At 39.3% G+C, this 7,247-nt stretch overlaps 1 long non-coding RNA gene across 3 annotated transcripts; it reads left to right on the top strand.

Moving 5' to 3' along the window:
• Positions 1-484: 484 nt before the first annotated feature.
• On the top strand, positions 485-5,793 carry LOC133971575 (uncharacterized). 3 transcript variants are annotated; one of them, XR_009924390.1, is made up of 8 exons: positions 485-749; positions 1,325-1,448; positions 1,537-2,188; positions 2,281-2,458; positions 3,983-4,163; positions 4,264-4,532; positions 4,776-4,941; positions 5,036-5,793. It is a non-coding gene; the product is annotated as an uncharacterized LOC133971575 (long non-coding RNA). The 3 variants fall into 3 exon arrangements; XR_009924391.1 differs by adding an exon at positions 2,525-2,645 and having other exon boundaries at positions 3,983-4,532; XR_009924389.1 differs by having other exon boundaries at positions 3,983-4,532.
• The last annotated feature ends 1,454 nt before the right edge of the window (positions 5,794-7,247 follow it).

Raw genomic sequence — 7,247 nt, 5'->3', positions numbered from 1 at the left:
ATGTGGATTTGTATAATTTAGAGAAATATTTATTATGGACAATATTCAATAACTTCACTTTAATACTGTATATTGTCACCAAAATCACGTCACATGTCTAGGATATCCTGCTGGCTAAACCACAGTACTCACTTTGGAAATATGTGCATTAGTATAATTTTGGGAAATATTTTTATTAAAAATATTCAATAACTGTAGTTGATGACGTGTAGTTGGTGCCAATACACTTTCATAAACAACTTTAAGACCATTAAAACGAAATATTTTTCCAAACAAATTAGTGTAGCATAGCCAATAGGACTTCCTGTGACGTGATTTAGTAACTCATAATTATGAGGTAGTATCTCATAATAATGAGATACTAAGTCATAACAGTGATACACTAAGTCATAATAATGAGAAACTATTTGCTAATTATGAGATACAGGTTTTTTTTTTCTTCATCACAGTGACGGAAATGGGCTTCCATACTTACCACAATAACAATGTCGAAGAAATACTGCAGCGTGGAGGGATGCAAGCGAAAGAATGTGACTTTACATGTTCTTCCTAGCAACGTTACAATTCGAGACCAGTGGTTACTCTTCGTTTTTTCTGAAGGGCCGGAGTGTTCCAGGAAAAATGTGTTGGTTTGCTCGGCTCATTTTACCACCGACTGCTTCCTCAATTTACAACAGTACAACGCTGGGTTCAGCAAGAGATTAGTCCTTAAGGATGGAGCAGTCCCCACACTCCAAGATTCTCAACCAGTAAGTAGAATAATTAATGATTGGTTATGTTCCACAAGGAATAAAGCCGAAACCTCTTGTTTCGCTTTTTTTACGATAATGTTTGCGCGTTTCTAACAGCTCAGCACTGCTAGCAAACGGAGCTGCTTCACCTACCACCAACTTGTTGTGAACCATACAAGCAACACACGTATCGTCATGTACCGTCACAGTTTTGTTTGTCGGTGGTTGTATCTTAACGTTCTACTTTGCTGGTGTTGGTGCGACTAGCGCTTTGCTAAGTGTGAGCAGAGGAAGCACAACGCAGCTTCGCACTGAACTGTTTGTAAACCGTAGAAACAACACACGTAACGGTGTGTACCGTTACGGTCTTGTTCCTCACACTGGTTCTTTCTTAACGTTCTACTTTGCTACTGTTTGTGCCACAATGGCCGTTTCCTGCTTTGTGTTCGTCACCTGTTCTGCTGCTGCAATCACATCACATACATGGTTTGGTAGACTGTTTTCTAGCGAAGGCTGCTGTGTCTTAATATTGACTTTACAGTTTATAACACCAAATCTTCACATGGTCCCTTACATTTATTTTTTATCTGCAGGGTACATCACAGCAGACATTGACCACCCATAAACACTTGGGGACCCAAACAGACCCTCCAGCTACAAGACCTGTTGCTACACAAATTTCCAAGGGAACTCTGAAGGAACATGTGAGAAGCAAAGGTAGGTAAGATTGCCAGTATAAGTTACACACATCTACAACTCTTTATTTCTCAAATTACTTTTTTTTTTTTTACATTTGTGTGATTAGGCACGCAGGCCTCAGTGACTTGCAGAAACATAGGGGTTGGCTCCAGCACCTTTCTCCACACATTTGGGGAGTCTACAAAGTCTTCAAAACTAGTCAGAGGGAATGTCAGCTTTGTCCAAGGCAAAAGACCAGCCAAAAGACCACGTGTCGAGACACTGGAGGATGAGGCTGTATCTTTTGCCATTCTTGAGCCTCACGACTCGACATACAACCTGCAACACTCTGTGACTGCTGTTACAGATACATCACAAATTTAGTAAATGTGCTTTAAATGTCTGTTTTTTTTGGGCAAGTAAAACAGGTCATTCACATTTGATAGTTGAATATGTTTCAGATTGTATTTTCAAAAGAGAAATTGATTTGAAAATATAAATGTAACAATATACTAAACACAGATCCTCTCAAAGCCCTTCCTATGGTGAAAAATAATACATCATCTATTGAAGCTGCCTCTTCAAGCTCTTTGAGAACTGCCCAGTCTGCCAACGGGTGTGTGAAATCACCCCAAGAAGCCGAGGAACTTTCGTGGCCATTGATCAACTCTGCAGACACTGCAGCTTCTTTAGACAATGGAAGAGTCCCAGTTTTTGGAAGCACCCCTGCGGGGAACATTCACCTGTCTGCTGCAATTTCTTTCTTCCAACTGGAGAAGGTACTTTTATATTATATATTTATTTGGGAGAAATTGGTGAATCATGCAATGAAAAAGTAATTATTGTTGTCATATCTTTATATTTATATTAGATATTTAAGGCAATGCACATCGGTGTCTTTCAAAACGACACATTTCGAAGACATGCACGTATGTACCTGGAACCCAGTATCATCCATAAATGGAAGATAGGCCAGGAGGTGCTTCTGCAACAGCTAAGCCAAAAAGACAGCATCTTCATTGGAGTGGACATGAGGACGGACTCACTCGGTAAGAATTATTTCCCCCCCATGATCAGGCTGTATAACTTTTTGTAATCAATTGTTGTTTTTACAGGACACCCTACAAAGTATGGCAGCTACAGTTTGATGCACCTAGAGAGAAATACAATAATTGACATCCAACTGGTGCAGGCGAGATACATTGGTCCTACATTTTCCACATAAAATATGATCAGGTTTGTATATGTATACGGCGCATTAACGCAGCGATAATTATACATTCGGAAAGGTAATGTTGCATGATGCAATTACTTTTTTTTTACAGTACCCTTATGATACATGTTCATAACATATACGAAAAACATTGGGCAAGTGTATCTGTCTTGTTTGGTTATGTAACAAAGCTGTGAAAAAGATAACAACTAAAATATATAACCTGCTACTCTAATGCAGCCATTCCCAAACTTAAGAATGCCGCGGCCCAATTTGAAAACTGAAAAATGTGTGCGGCCCACCCTCACCTTTAATCACAACTTTATGATCCACACACAGGACTAGATAAAAATTAATAAAGATATTATTAATTTTGTAGCAAAAATAATTGTATATGCATATACAATTATTCGCAGGTTTGGCAGTGCAAATCCAATAACATCCACGTTTTAGCTTAATAATCTTTAAAGCAACCTATGTAAAAAAACATGAAGTGCAAAAATATATTCTTACTGTTTGTATAACAGAGCACAAAGAAAATATCCGGTAGGAGAAGAAAACACTTGCGGCGTAACCAAATATACTTAAAGAAACGCTCGCTATCACAGATCCATAACCTGGCATTACCACTGGGATTCCTTTAGTCGGATCATTGAATCAGACATCACGTAAAGTGACATTGTGTCACCTGTAATTCCCCCGATGAGAGGGGTGATGTTGCAGCGTAGCTGGCTCCGATGGTCTCTCAGCTTATTTTTAAAAGATGCTCAAGGCTTGGATAAATATTGTCCCTATCTAGTTTCTAAATGGCGGCGGCGCAGTTTACATGGTACCAGGGTCTTGTTAGCTTGCATCTCAGCGCACAGCACACACACAGGCACAGGGCTTGTCGTCTGGGCCAGCGACAGGTACTTAATTGAGTCCTTTCTGCGAGTCCTCTTTATAGTTTTGAATGATTCAGTTTGACCCTTGGATTCCCCTTTGTCATTAGCAGCTTTCCTCTGCTCCATCTTGCTCGACCCAGCAGACAACAAAGTTCTCCCTCACCTATGCATTGTATTTGCTGATGTGTCAAGTTGTGACGGTCAGCAAATACAATGTCACCTGCTATATAGGTTAGATAAAGAAGAACGTGGAATTTAAATCTAATTTCTTTGTTTCTTTAACTGTGATGAATTATTTTTTTTAAATCAATCATAAATGTTTGGTGGTAATCAATGCTTACTTACAAATCTGAAACTTTTTTTTCTATTCATTTTCTGATGACCTCTCACGGCCCATCGGCAGTGGCTTCACGGCCCACACTTTGGGAATGACTGCTCTAACGTATCTATTATTGCCGTTTCATCTCTACAATCAGAACAATGAAGTTTGCGGGAGTAACCACATGGAGCGTGAGGGCCTAAAAAGGAGCCTAGAACACCTTGCAGAAAATGGTATAACATTTGACTACCTAGTCACCGACCGCCACCCACAAGTCCAGAAATACCTAAAAGACAATGACATCAAGCATTTTTATGACATCTGGCATCTTGAAAAGGGTGAGGTTTTGTGTATGCTTATGTTTTTGATGAAATAAGATGTCTTTTGTATGGTTATTTGTGAGTTCACGTGTCATATTTATCTACTGGTCCCTTTAAGAACCTTTACAATTTAACAAGGCTTATCAAAGAAGCTTGACAAGATATCAAAGGACAAAGACTGCCAACTCCTAAAGTAGTGGCAGCAAAGTATCAAGAACCATGTGTACTGGACTGCTACATCTTCAAGCTCTGGTCCAGAGCAAGTGGTGAGGTGGCTGTCTCTTGTAAATCACCTCCAAGATGTCCAAACACATGAAGACCTGTTCTTCCCGAGTTGTGAACCGCCAGTGACACCAACAACTACCCGGAGCAAGTGGTTTGAGCCAGGTGTGTATTGTAAATGCTGCACAATGCTCCAATTACATTTGTGTTCTATCTGTACCTTTCCAGGCATCTCAACTGTGCATCAAATGGTAAGAATGCAGTGTTTAGTCCCTTGTCTCAAGAATCAGTGTAATGTTTTTCATTGATCCTCTGTGACAGGATAATAATATCCATCTAGCAACTTGTCATGTGGTAATTAGACATTTCCATGAAATAATTGTCTGTTTTTACAATCCGAAAAAATAGGTTCACAATCACTCTACAAAGTAGAGAAGGCCCTGCTAAACAAGAGGGTCCTGAAGGACGGGGAGAAGTTGAGCCTGCAACACCAGACTTCATCTTTGGAGGCGTTTCATAGTGTTATCCTATCGTTTGCCCCAAAAAATGTTGTCTTCCCATTCATGCTTTGCAGGTAATAAATCTATAATATATTGTCTAGCTTGTCATTTTTATCTGATATGAACGTCAATCTATATTTTACCGGGCCTATGCCTTATTGTCCGCAGATCCTGGGTCCAGCAGCCACATCTTGGATTATGATGGGGGTTCGCATATCGTGTTGGCATCTGATAGTGGTGGAGGACCACGATCGAGGTGGCAGCTGATGGTGGATCCTGACGGCAGCAGTGGATCATGATTGTGTACTATGGTGCCATCCGATCGTGATGGTTGATCCTGATCGTGGTGGCTAACGACCATGGATTATGATTACAACAAGACTGCTTGATATACAATATTTCTCCTCAGATACCCGAACATTACTGACAATAATCAATCAATTAATTTACCTTCCATTATGCTACAAAGGGTTTATTCTAATCAATGCTGCAAGTACTCTTATTTTTCTGAGGTTATCAATTACACTTGCAATCGATTGCACTTCTGTCAGTACTGGGAAAGGGATCCGACACATTTGGCTCTCTCTGAGGGTTGTTAAAGCCCTATGAGACAAATTTTGATTTCTGAATATGGGCTATACAAATAAAATTTGATTGATTGACACAAGGGAATTAATACCCTCACTTTTCTGCTCAGATGGCCCCAGCACCAGCTGACAAAACTTCTGTATGACAGATGCCTGTAACAACTGAAAGGTGGGGAGCAAACAGTTATTGCACTTTGTTGATTGAACATCAGGACCTCACTGCAGTGAAGTTTGTGTTATTACATTTTTAATTTTTTTATTCAAAGATTTGTATGCACAGCACTGTGTGATGCTTGCAAGTTGCTGTGTAAGTTCTGTAATAAATACATTTTCTACTAAAGACAAGTTCCTCATGTTACATTTCATGGAGTTAACATGGCTAACCAGTTTATATATTTATTGTAAATATGCATTAAGTCATGTTAGCTATGCACAAGTAATATTTTCACAATATATTTTAATCAGAGAAGCTATTTCAATTAATGTATTAAAAACCGGTAAAACATCTCTTCAGCTTTTAACTAAATATTGTACTTCGACATGCTTAAAATATTTGTAATCAATTTCTATTTCAAATTTTAAGCATATTTAATAAATTAGATTTCTTTCAAATGTATCAAAGGCCCATGGTCAGCCTGGTAGATATTGTTGTCATTTTGAAGAGAGTACAGATTGAGGCACACAGTTTTCCAGTCTGGGATGATAAGTCATGCAGTCTGTGGGGGACTGAAGCAGGTTACTTCTGTCAAAAACATGATGAGAAGAAATAACATGAAACATTGGTACCATATCATATAGAAGACTTTGGCTACCGTGAAGGTTATTAAATAATCTACAGTGATTATTATTAGATAATTTGCCTTGTGTATCTCCCTGCAGCACACACTCTCTCTTTCTGTTGGTATCTTTGCACAATGACCACAGCTGCACCGATAGAGGAAGCAACACAATGGCATGAGTATGTGACGATAACGTGACGATAACAATAGTAAATTAACTCAGCTTTTAAACCGAACATTATTAAGACATGATTAAGTATTTCCACTTGCAGCAGTACTGTAACGTAAAAGTTACTGCGTACTGTAATTCTTTACTGTATCCTGTACACTACTCCGTTTATTGGCCGGCCGTCCTGCTTAAACTTGAAAACAGACGACAATATAACTCACCATTCAGAAACATCTTGTTGCAAACGCTTTTGAATGAGTGTTTTTTTCTTTACTCGTATCCTACTCAGTATCTGACTCTGGCTCGACATGTAGGATCTAATTGCAATACTCTTAGCTGTAAACGCCGCCAGGAGATCTGCGTTGTGCCTAAACACCTATTCTCAACTAATTTGGCAAATGCCAAAGTTCGGAGCTGTATGTCCATCATCCATCATTATGCACCACTGTCACTCGATATTTATAGGTTTACAGCAATCGGATTGATTGATCACACCTGGCCAAGTTTCTCAGTGTGCCCTGCGCGCATATTATACTCCAGCGATATTATACACAACATGTATGGTGATGGACTGTTGCATCAGCACCCTTTAATCTTAAAAGATATAAAGCAGCTTCAAGCAAATTGTTAATGATGGTAATGATGAAGTGGATCAATAATCTGGTTGCATTCATCACCTCACGTCTGCATCATTGAATGAGTCACTGGTCACTCAAGTGTTGCAGATCATTTGAAAGTGACAATAGGTGCAATGCTGCAAATGAAAGTGACAAAAGGTGCAATGGAGAGGCAAAAGCAAGACAACCCATAAAAAGGGAACGGCTCTGCATGTTGTGGTGACTTGC

Source organism: Platichthys flesus, chromosome 16 (genome assembly GCF_949316205.1).
Source record: "Platichthys flesus chromosome 16, fPlaFle2.1, whole genome shotgun sequence".
NCBI classification, from domain to species: Eukaryota; Metazoa; Chordata; class Actinopteri; order Pleuronectiformes; family Pleuronectidae; genus Platichthys; species Platichthys flesus.
Note: the sequence above shows the minus strand (reverse complement) of the source record. Positions and strands in the feature narration are given on the sequence as shown.